Source organism: Lissotriton vulgaris, chromosome 1_1 (assembly GCF_964263255.1).
Source record: "Lissotriton vulgaris chromosome 1_1, aLisVul1.2, whole genome shotgun sequence".
Taxonomy (NCBI): domain Eukaryota; kingdom Metazoa; phylum Chordata; class Amphibia; order Caudata; family Salamandridae; genus Lissotriton; species Lissotriton vulgaris.
This window is the reverse complement of record NC_141685.1, coordinates 1,553,177,907-1,553,190,965: the sequence shown is the minus strand read 5'-3', so window position 1 is coordinate 1,553,190,965 and position 13,059 is coordinate 1,553,177,907.

The window sequence follows — 13,059 nt, the reverse complement described above, 5'->3', positions numbered from 1 at the left end:
TAGGGCTGACATCCTTTTGTAGGCAATGGATCATGGGTTTTTCACATATCATAAAACCATTGCTAGCATTACTGTCCAAAACTACACCGATGCCTCTTGAGTGGACAGAAGAATGTCAGAAAGCTTTTGAACAGTTGAGACAGGCCCTTTGCTCTGCACCCGTGTTAGGAACACCAGATTACACGAAACTTTTCACACTGTACGTGCATGAGAATGATGGGTGTGCATTGTCAGTGTTAGTGCAGTTACACGGGGATAAGCAGAGACCATGTGCATACTTCTCTGCCATTTTGGATCCTGTAGCACGAGGGTTGCCTGGGTGTTTTCGGGCGGTAGCGGCAACAGCAGTAGCCATACGACAGAGTGAGGGCATAGTGTTATCACACAAACTATTGGTGTTAGTTCCCCACGCAGTAGATGCCCTGTTAAACCAAACAAAGACCCAATATCTTACGAGCGCACGACTTACAGGATATGAGCTGACGCTTTTAGCGCCTCACATAACATTGAAAAGATGCGCTACTTTGAACCCCGCGACTTTATTGCCCTATCCGGCCGAGGAAAGTCAGGAAGGAAAACATCATGACTGTGTTTTCCTGACTGAGGAACAGACAAAGGGTCGTGTTGACTTACAGGATGTGCCACTTCCTGATGTGGATGGGGAACTGTGGGTTGATGGATCGTGTTTGAGGCTGCCAGATGGTACGACTTCTGCAGCATATGCGATCACGACTCTTAAGACGGTGGTTGAAACAGCTAGAATACCACAAAAATCGGCTCAGGCAGCAGAGCTGATAGCCTTGACAAGAGCCTGCGAATTGAGTGCTGGCCTATGTGTGAACATATACACGGACAGCCGGTACGCCTTCGGAGTGGCCCATGACTTCGGGCTCCTCTGGAGGGAGCGTGGGTTTCTGACATCACACGGGGAGCACATTATGCACGGAGAGTTAGTGCGTGATCTCCTAAATGCGTTGCTTTGCCCTAAGAAAGTAGCGATAGTGAAGTGTAGTGCCCATAAAAAGATCACGGATAAAGTGGGTCAAGGAAATGCCTTTGCAGACAGCATAGCAAGGCAGACGGCTATGTCCCGAACTAGCTCCCCTATGTATGTGGTACAATCACAGGCTGAGAGATGGAGTGATGCCAGAGCAGAGATACGAGACATCCAAAAATCAGCTACAGAATCTGAACTTGCGGCTTGGGCAGTAGATGGGGTACTAGATGACGAGGGTTGTTGGAGAAGTAAAGACATGGAGAAGTGGAAATTGCCTGCGGCTTACTTACAGGCGATGGTCCAGATGACTCATGGACTGGCCCACGTCGGAGCTCTTGCAATAACTCGGCTTTTACAACGAGTTTGGGAGCATTCCTAGATTGCGAACACTGCGAAGAGAGTAGTGGAGACCTGCCTGGTATGCTTGCAACACAATCCTGGAAAGGGGATCCATACTCCGAAAGGAGGGTTCGTTCCACCTTCTGCACCATTTGAAGTGCGTCAAATGGACTACATTCAACTCGAGCGTTGCAACAACCTGAAGTATGTCCTAGTGGTGGTGTGTGCTTTTAGTAAATGGGTTGAGGCCTACCCCACGAAAGACAATACGGCTTTGACAACAGCTAAGGTGTTGCTTAAGGAATTCTTTCCTCGCTTTGGAGTTTGCAAATTTTTGTGGAGTGATAATGGGCCCCATTTTGTTGGAAGGATTGTGGAATATGTACTGAAGGGGTTGGGGATTCAGCAAAAGTTCCACGCTGTATTCCACCCTCAGTCAGCAGGTTTGGTCGAGCGGTATAATGCAACGTTGAAACTTAAGCTGGCCAAGATTGTGGCGTCCACATCATTGAAGTGGCCAGATGCGTTGCCGTTAGCACTGCTCTCCCTTAGATCAGTACCCCACTCACGAACCGGCCTTACGCCCTATGAGGTGGTGTTTGGCCGGCCTATGAATATCTGGGGGGTGCCCAAGCCGCGATTATTACATGATGTGCCTTGTGTTATGATGAACGATTATTTGGCACGATTAACAAATGATTTGCTCTCTATTCATCAACAGGTTCGAGAAGCGCTCCCTGATAACTCCACTGGAGAAGGCCACGATCTTCGTCCTGGGGATCATGTGATGATCCGCTCGTTTGAGAGAGCAAGCAGTTTGGAGCCCAGGTGGAAAGGCCCCGAGCAGGTCCTCTTGGCGACCCGCACTGCAGTACGAGTGACAAACAGAAAGCGGTGGGTGCATTCGACCCATTGTCGCCGTGTCTCTCCGGACCTGGTGACTCCTGCTGTGCTGACTGATTACAAAGAGATCTTGGAGAAAGAAAAGAGCCCAGCTGTGACGTCGGCCGAAGTGGAGGGAGTCTTCCCGGACCAATCTGCTACTGGGAGAGAGCGCTACAATCTACGACCGCGATAAAGAAGATTTTTTGTTCCTTTTTAGACTGGTTGGTAACCGCTCCAGGTTTGTGAAACGGAAACCGGGAATTCCAAGGGGGGGGGATCAGTTCTGCCAGAGTAGCGACACCCGTCTTGGCCCGGAGAAGAAAACAACGGCTACCTCGGAGTTCAGCACCGCATTTTTCTTTTTTTTTAGGGTATACACGTACGTGTATCAAAAGACTATTTGTGAAAAACTGTGAACAATTTGTGTCGTTTGAGACTTTGCACAGACTCCCTTGAAACTATGGCATCAACGGCATCGCGTGATAAGAAAATACTGGGTGCCTTTCTTTTTGTTTTTACGATTGTGGTGATAGCTGTTATTGCTTGGGTAGTTGAACTTGTGGTGCCTGTACGAGAACATTTGCTGCCGACTACCCCGGCACCGTCTGAACATTTCCATTTTACATTGCCATTCCATGAAGAACGCCATCGCCAAACGTACTTAAATAACAGCTTCATTCAGATTCTTCACCACACGCATAATATGACCAATACCTCTAACTGCTGGGTGTGTGGAATGTTGCCTGGGCACCAGAAGAGAGGGGGTACCCCACTTATTCCACTTCCGTTTTCGCACAATGGGTCATGCAATGCTTGGTACACCCTCCTCTTTACTTTGAGATGGCCAACAAAAGGGGGGGTGCTTTTCCGTTTGAATAAAGTATGCTCCCATGACAAGGATGGGTTTCCCCGGGCTGAGGGTACACGTTTTGAATGGGAAGAGTACAGGCCTGATAATGTATCTGCTCCACGAAAATATAGCAATCAGCGAAATGTGAATGTATCTAGTGTTCATGTCATAAATGTCATTGCCACAAAAGCCGATTTAAGTATTAGAAACAAAGGCACGATTGCAGTGGGAAAAAGCGAATGTAATATCACTCTTATGTTTGACAGCCCGAATGGCATTTCGTTTGTTGCATCTCGAAACACCTACTTCATTTGTGGAACGAAGGGGTACCATCAGCTTCCAGTAGGGTGGTTGGGCACGTGCTACGTATCGTTTGTGCTACCTCCTGTGTTTATTGCCCCTCCAATGTACCACAACGACTATACTCTGTACCACGATTTTGTTTTGAACAGAGTTAAACGAACTGTTGCCCTAGAGGACATTGATCAAACGGACACTGCATTACAACAGTATGTGGATTTCAATCTGGGACTATTCTCCTTTGTGGGGGCTGCATTGAACAGCCGGAAAATTAGACGGCTGACTCGCGTTGTTGAGGCTGTTGCGAATGACACTGCCATTGCCCTAGGGAATATTACCGAAGAACTGCAGATTTCTAGAATTGTCACCCTCCAAAACAGGATGGTGCTGGACGTTGTTTTGGCTGACCGTGGGGGGGCATGTAGAATCATCGGAAGCAGCTGTTGTGTCTATGTCCCTGATAATTCTCCATCTGTGTATGATGCGATTTCCAAGCTGCATAAAATCGCTGCCGAAATACACCCGGACAATGGGACTTGGACACTTTCTGGATGGTTCTGGTCCATGATTGCAACTTGGGGCTGGAAACTGTTGACAATTCTTTGCATACTTGTGGGAGCAATGTTCTTTATATGCTTGTGTATTCAATGTGGCCCTGCCTTATGCTCAACGTGTCTATCAGCTTGTTTACCATCGAGACGAGCTCTTACTCAGGATAAAATGATGCTACACAAAGAGGTGACAAAAATTATGTTAATAGACATCGAGGACGAACATCCAGACTATGTTCATTATGAGGTAGGTTCAGCTAAACGCTAAAAGGGTCGTCTGTCGTAATTGGCCCGATCGGATTAGCGATTAGCTGAACCTACACGTTTCGCTTCTTAACTTGGCTATATACGATAAACGCCATTTCGAATGTTGCAGCGGCCATCTTAGACCATGAGCGGCCTCGTGGCCGACGTGCCCTTTAGTCCTTCGTCCGTTCCACTGACCACTCTCATCTGCCCAGCAACAGGCTATTTTTAGTACTGGTCAAGCCACACATGCGCAGTTCTCACTGACCCGTACACCTTCAGGAATGTGCTACTAACTGACCAGCGGGTTTGAAACTCTCCAATGAGCTGGCAGTATTCCAAAACATGACCATATATGTCTCTAAACTGTGTCTTAGCTTGTGCCGCCTACACTTTTATTGCCCCAAAATTGTATATAAACGGGGTCACACCGGTGTTCGGTGTGATACCTCTTGCATTACCGAAGGGTGCTGTTTGAGTGTACCACCACCCCATGGGGTCCTAATAAACTTGTTCTTTGCATTTTACAGTTTCCGTGCCAACAGTTCTTGTGTAAGTGGGTAATCTCTGGAGCGTGTAGGCCTTGGGAACCCCGAAATACTTCAAGACAGTAGAGAATACAGACCAATAACTGTTTAATAATATACACTCAGAGCGGAGCCCGGTCTGCCCAGTTGCTAGGAGTGCTGCAGAGAGGACTGATATTGACAAGCAAAAGATACAATATGTATGTTTCATGACTGGGCGAAGGCATGCCCTCACTCGAATTTTCCAAGAAAATGCAGCTGGAAAGTGGAATACAAAAAAAAAAGTTTTGGTTCCCATATCTCACACCACCTAATACAACCCAAGGTCGTTTCATCCTGAATCCACCACCAGAGAAGTGGGAGAGGGTGTCTATCTAGTGAGAAAGGAATGCACTAATATTAACAGCTTATTCATTAGTGAAGCAAAACAATATCACAATCATGTAAATCACATTTTCAAGAATCCAGCCCCAACTACTGAAAAGAGACCAACTCCAATTTCCACTTTCCATTCCCTTGACGTTCTCAAGAATATCGAGAATGTACTTGGTAATATTCTTTTCCATATCCACCATTCTTGGCTAAGATAAAATGACCCGAGTATCTAGTCTGTTTGGAATATATTTGCATACTTTCCAACTGAGTGGTGATGTTGTGTAAAGCTGCCATGGTAGTATTAGATATGATTTGTAACTTGCATCCAATATATTCTCTAGCTTTCTCACCCCAGGCCATAGAAATACCACCTAAAGTAAAAATGGATGAAAGGATGTATCCAAAAGTAATCTCATTACTATAATTATTGACCTCTATATCGTCACTCCCTCACAGAATTCTTGGGTCAAAGCCCTTTTAACCTAATGAACAATAGGCTTAGAGTATTTACAAGGTACTCCTAAGGGCAACACCATCCCAAGAGCTACAACGTCTCTACCATTGTGAACGTTAGATTAGGTACCGTTAGACAAAAAGTAAAACACTGGGTGAGCATAAATCGGTCCTTCATAATGTACTGCAGCATATCTGCTCTTCATTCCAAAAGTCCTCGGATCTTTGTCATTCACCAAGGAGATTGTCTTTTTGTACAACACCATTCCACAACAATTGATGTACAAAGAAGTGTCCATACTATTCACGATAGGACAACAAGCAAGATAATAACCGGCGTCCCAAATGACTGTCAATTCCTTGTAATGGCAACCCACCAGTGTGACATTCTGTTCTTCCATATACAAGTTGTCGCACTACGTCTTGTTATCACACCCTGGATAACCCATCCCCAGTGTTCTATCTATGATATAAACAAGGACCTGGATAGCCAAAACCAAAAACTACCCTTACTTCTGTGAATTGCAGTGGACAAGTATATGTATAGTTTACAAGTTACAATGGGTATGCAGTCAATCAACTAGTGACAGATTCAGTAGGGTAACAAACTGTCCTTCTCCAAACAATCTCTTGTGTGTGTCTAGAAACACATTACTTAGGGCTGTCCTTTTCTTTCTTGTCAGAGGAATGACCTTACCCTTATTACGTAAAGGTACGTCCTGATCATTTTCCAAATCCCATAACACCCCACACAATATTATAAGCAACAAAACCACAAGTGCAACACATGTTATTTTCTGCTTGCGAGTCCACACCATAATATGCTGGGCAACAAGAACCACTGGTTGCTCTTCCTCAACAATTAGTCTACCAAAGGGATGCATAACGGATGATAAAAAGGGGTCTAAATCCAAAGGAAATATACAAGTTCCCAGTGTCTGTCAGAGCCTAACTGGTACAAGCTCCTACTGTCCATCAATATGTTGGCGCTCTTAAGCACCGGCGGTTTAGCTTGCTCTGTCCTAAGCTTGTTAATAGTTGAAGTTGAAGTTGAAGTTGAAATGGTTTGTAAAGCGCTCGGCCACCAAGCGGTTTCTTGGCGCTATGGGTTGACAAAACGGGGGGGAGCACCGGGAAGTTACTGCAATGGGTAGGCTTGAGTGAAGAGATGAGTTTTTAGGGCTTTACGAAAGTCTAGGTAAACCATCATGGACCTGATAAAAGGAGGAAGGGTGTTCCAAAAGCGAGGGGCAAGGATGGAGAACCTCATGTCACCCAGCTTAGACCTCCGAAAGCGAGGGCCATTCAGAAGAGCCTGAGTAGAGGAACGAAGGGTGCGGTTTTGAACGTAGGGGGAAATCATGGAGTTAATGAAAACTGGGGCAGAGCCAGCAAGAGCCATGAAAATCAGGCAACCCATCTTAAATAGAGATCTCTGCAGGATGGGAAGCCAATGAAGAGACTTTAGCAGGGCAGTGGTACGATGAAACTTGAGAAGTTGGTAAATGAGGCGTGCGGCTTGGTTCTGTATTGATTGTAGGCGCCGAAGTTCATAGGCCAGGATGCCTACATACAGACCATTTCCATAATCCAAGCTAGAAGTGATCATGGCCTGGATGATGAGGTTAAGGCCTTCATGGGAAAAGAAGCGGGAGATCTTTTGTATGACTCGGAGGGACAGGAAACAGGTTGAGACGACGGAGCTGATCTGGGGGCGCATGGAAAGGTCTTGACTGATTTTAATGCCCAGGGCTTTAACAGAGGCAGACGGCGCCGGTGTGGGACCAAGGGTAGGTGGCCAAAAGGGGGGGGTCCAAGGGCTAGAGGAGCCGCAAGTTAGGACCAGCTCCGTCTTGTCAGGATTAAGTTGTAGATGGTTATAGTTCATCCAGTCATAGATAAAGACAAGAGTGGTCTGAAATTTGAGAATAGAGTCAGGGGACGAGGAAAGATTAAAGACAAGTCGGAGGTCATCAGCGTAGTTGAAGACGGAGACCTCCATGTTTTGCAAAGAGAATATGAGGGGATAGATATAAAGATTAAAAAGAAGAGGAGAAAGGGAAGAGCCCTGGGGACCCCACAGGAAACCGGACAAGTGGGGGCAGTAAAGCCTTCCAATTGGACCACCTTCGTCTGGCCCTGAAGGAAAGAGGCGAGCCAGACCAGTGCAGTCCCCCGGATGCCCGCTGTTCCAAGACGGTCGAGAAGAATGGAATGGTCGACCGTGTCAAAAGCAGCAGACAAATCGAAGAGGACCAAGGCCTGGGGGAGCATTGGTGTTGGCACTTCTCCTGAGCTCATCTAGGACAGAAAGGACCACAGATTCCGTTGAGTGGGCTGGACGAAAGCCGGCTTGGTGGGAGGCCTGAAGGTGGTTGTACTTGATGAAAGCAGAAAGACAGGTAGTGACATGACTCTCAAGGAGCTTACCCAAGAAAGGGAGCAAGGGGATAGGCCTGAAGTTAGCCAGAATAGTGGGCTCAGCCCCTTGTTTTTTTTAAATGGGGATGACTGTGGCTAATTTAAGGGAAGCTGGAACCATTCCGTGGATGATAGAAGTATTCAGAAGGGTTAAGGGAGGGTCGGGACAGCTGGAGAACACTTCCCTCAGAATGTGAGCCGGACGGCAGTCGGAGGGGGAGCCTGACTTAAGCTTCCTTAGCAGAGTAAGAAAGGCCTCTTTGGAGATCAGGGGAAGTTGATCAAGAAAGAGGGACGTAGGGGGCAGAGAGGGAAAAGAGGAGAGGGATGGCAGGGGAATATTGCGCTTGATGGTGGCAATCTTCTCAATGAAATAGCCATTGAGGGAATTGCAGAGAGATTGAGAGGGAGCAGGTTTAGAATTGACTCTATCAGACGCAGCTAGGTTGTGTACAATGGAGAAGATCTCCTTGGGCTTGTTTGCCGCAAGGAGAATCTTCAGGGAGAAATATTTAGTTTTGACTGACAAAATGGCTTTTTTGTAGTCACGAAGAAGGGCCGAGTATTGAGCCTTCAGAATAGGGCAGTAACTCCGCCTCCAGCGCCGTTCGGCCTGTCTAAGTGTCAATTTAAGGACTTTTAGGTCGTTGGTGAACCATCTATTGGCCTCATGAGAGCGGCACGTCCTAACCAGTTTAAGGGGAGCAACAAAATCACAGGAGGCGAAGAGCCAGCTGTTGATGGTGGCCACCTGGAGGTCAAGAGGGAAATCGACCATACAGGGGGGCGAGGCTGCCAGGGAAGAACAGAGTGCGCCCAGGTCTACACGAGTCCAATTCCGAGCCCAAACGTTCTTGGACGGGGGGGGGCTTGTTTGTAGCCCCAAGGTCAAGGGAGAAAGAAACCAAGGAATGATCGGACTATGAACAAGGGAGAACTGTGGGGGAAAGAATAAGTAAATTGGCTGACCAGATCTGGTCCAGAATCTGACCATGCGTATGAGTGTGGAGGTGGATGTGAGAGGTAAAGTTAAGGCATTGAAGAAGAGTTTCAGAGAAGTCTTTAGAAGTCTGATCCTCCCTAGGATCACTGGGCCAATAATTGAAATCGCCCAAAAGCAGGACGGAGGAGTTGTTAACCACCAGAGTGGCCAATAGTTCCTGTAGAGATGGGATAAAGTGAGGCATGCCTTGGGGTGGACGATAAAATAAGTTGATCAAGATGGTATACCTTTAGGGTATACTTCGGTCTTCCCTAACTGACTGTGCAAACAACTAGAATAAAGTAAACAAAAATCCTTCACAAATTTCAGCTAATTCCATTGGTACTATACCTCAGTGCAACCAATCTTATGCAGTCCATCCTTAATCTCTTTCCTCCTTGGACTCAATTTCCCTCAGCCAAGGGTGCAAATTGTACCTGGTATCACTTTGTTTTACATGTGATCAGTAAACAAAGGCTCTTGGATAGCTCGTATTTCTGGAAGAACAGCCTCGCTCAACACATTCTCATTTTCTTTATCAGTTTGCGTCGATATTAGTTGGGCATTACTGAAAGGGTCGAGCTTGGGCACCTGTTTGCACTCTGAGTCCCCAACACCACCTTTGACCCACTGGTCATAAGGCAATGGCAAAGGGATCCTGCGACAGTGGATCACATGAACCCAGTTCTTACGGCCAGCAACCTTCACAGCAGTACACGTCACCAATAGAACCTGTTCAGGACCCTTCCAACGCGGCTCCAAACATTTCTTCCTCTGGAAATTATGCAGAAGGATGAAGTCACCAGGCTGGATATCATGGCTAGGCCCTTCTGGTGGGAAAGGTAGGGACTCCTGCACCTGTTGGTGAATAGAACGCAAACTCTCTGTTAACTGGCCAAGGTAATCAAGCAATACAGTGTACTCAATATCACAGAACCTACGAGGACGCAGGACGTCCTAGATGTTTGCAGGGCACCCAAACATGACCTTGTAAGAAGACAACCCTGTCCTAGAATGTGCTGTCGTTCTTGTTGACAAAAGTAAAGCATCTGGCCACTTTAACGATGTAGTCTCCTGTATTTTTGCCAATTTCAGTTTTAGAGAATACCATTGAACTTCTCAACCAAATCCGCTAACTGTGGATGATTGGCAGAATGGAAATTTTGCTTCACATGGAGACCCTCACAAATCAATTAAATCACTTTAGCATTAAAATTACTTTCGTTGTCACTCCAGATAACTCAGGGCAAGCCAAAATGAGGAAAGAACTCCTTCAGGAGTACCTTTGCAGTCGTAATGGCTGTATTATCTTTAGTGGGGTATGCCTCAACCCATTTACTGAATGCACATACAACCACCAAAACATACTTAAGATTATTGCATCCTTCTTATTCAATATTGTCAATTTGAAGGATTTCAAAAGGAAAAGTGGGTGGTGCAAAATTACCGTGTGGTGTAGGGGTACCCTTCCTTGGATTATGCATCATGCAATCCATTCAATATTTCACCAAATGCGCGGCTGTCTTAGGGATATTGTCATTCTGCCATACAGGGTCTAACAGCTCACAAATGCCTTTTGCACTAATTCGAGATGGACCATGTGCCAAGGTAACCATGGGGAGAACATAGGCATTCGGTAACATCAATCTCTGCTTCCATGATTTATCAATCTATCATCCTGCCTCATTTAACTGTGCTGTACTTTCCTGCCATTCTGCTAATTCTTCCATTGTGTCTTCACTTTGTATCTCCTTTACACTTTCAAGGGTATTTTCCAACATGACAACTTGAGGGACCCACCTAGCTTGACCTGCTACAAACATACGTTTCATCATTGTCCGAGCCGTTTCCGTAGCTGTCTGATCTGCAAAAGCATTTCCTCTACCTACGTCATCAGTAATCTTCCTGTGGGCACCACATTTAATTATGGCTAATTTCTTGGGGAGCGTTAAAGTGAACAAAAGCCTCAATATGACGTGCCCATGCTGAATCTTGGTGCCATGAGAAGTAAGGAACCCCCTCTCTGCCCACAGTCACCCAAAATTATGCACGACCCAGAAGGCATACTGGCTGTCAGTATAGATGTTGACAACCAGTCCCTCGCTCAATTCACAAGCTCAAATAAGAGCAGCAAGCTCAGCAGCTTGAGCTGAGTGAAAGGGGACCCGTAATGTCTCTACCACCATGCACAATGTAGTGACAGCATAGGCTGCTGTTGAGGTGCCATCTGGTAGCTGAAAACAAGAGCCATCGACATACAGTTCTCCTTGGGTGTCCGATAAGGGAACATCAGTCAGCTCTAAACGTCCCTTTATCTCTTCTTCTATCTGGTAGATACAATCATGCTTACCGACTGCATCGTTCTCAAAAGGAAGGGTTAATAACGTGGCTGGATTCAGAGTGGCACATCTCTTGATCGTAATGTGTTTAGCAAACAATGTCAATTCATAGCCACGTGCACTGGTGAGGTGCTGTGTCTTTTTCTTATTCAAAAGTGTATCCACAGCATGGTGTACCATAACTGTGAGGTCAGTATCAAGTACAAGTTTAGTCAAGTCAAAGATAGCTTTATTCGATTTTACATTTTAAAATCATAAAAGCAGATACAAAGGACAGTAAAAACACATTACATTCAATTCCACGACAATTTTCCATAAAAAAGTACATATCAATACTAATAAATAAATAAGTATTATTTAAATTGGGGGTCAGTTCATTGAATTCCTGAATCTAATAACATTTTTTTTTTTAAATTTGACACACAATACATAGTCAATTCATCTTCCAGCATCTGAAGTGTTAGAAGCGCTGGTCTGCACTGTCTCAATCCCCACTTTTTCAATAGCAGGATTAAATATTTATTTCGTGCAAGGGAGTAAAATTTACAGAACAACACAGAATGTATTGTAGATTGTTGTGAGATGTCATTGCATGGGCATGGTGGTAAGACTTTTGACCATGAGTTAATTTCTGGTAAGGTTACCAGTCTATAGAAACTGTCCCCTCTAAATCGTGTTAGCAGCATTCTAGAAAAGCTGCTCTGTACCAGAATTAAATATTTTTGTAATCCACTCCAATGCAACATTAGTTGATTCTGTTTTACAGATCCCTTTGTCCCTTCCATCTGCCACCGTTTTAACTCTAATAGTTCCATGCACAACTCTTTCAACTTTTTTCTAGAAATAGATCTTAGACTATTTGGCGATGAAAAATATTCAGGGTGACCAAGCTCTTCTAAAAATGACTTTACGTACGAAAACCATTTAATTTTTTGCCCCTCCTGAAGATCCAAACAGTCCTGTATAATCTCTCTATTTAGGCTAGTTTCTTCTGAGTTCCACACTTTGTGCCAAAGTAGAACCGGGCTTATTTTAATTAGGTCGGTCACATAAGTCAAACCCAGTTCTTTATGACATAAAGAACTTGATGCTGATTGTGGGAGTGCAAATAGAAATCGAAGAAAGGCGTTTTCACAGATTTGAATATCTCTGGTGTTAATAATCCCCCATATCCCGCACCGTAGACTACGGTGGAAACGCATTTAGACTTATAGATTTCAACGAGGATATGTACTGGACGGGCCCCCAATTTATTGGCAAATTTCTTTATGGCTCCGATAGCGATTCGGCTGCCGAGGCCCATGTTCCCCTTTTATTAGAAACTATTCCTAAATAGGAAAATGTGTCTGTTGACTCTGTCTTAGACTTTTCTAAAAAAAGTGTTGCATGAAGCATTTCTCTTAGATGTAAAACACATATTAAAAGTTTTAGCACTATTTATTTTTAGCCCTCTCTCTCCCATATAGTCAGCAAAGGTAGAAAGTGCCCTCTGGAGACCCACCTGAGTTCTTGACATAATTACCGCGTCATCGGCATATAATAAAAGTGGAACTGGGTTACCTTTACTTTGGGGGAAATCTAATTTAGCCGTTAGTAATTGGGTGGCCACGCTATTAATATACAAATTAAATAAAAAGGGTGCAAGAATGCAGCCCTGCCGCACTCCTTTCCTTATGGGAAAGACAGATGTGCATTCGCCCCTATTCCCGAAGCGTACTCTGGCCCCAGCCCCCCTATATAATTCTTTAATATAATTCAGCAAGGTAGTTTCAATTCCAAGTTGTGCCAGAGTGT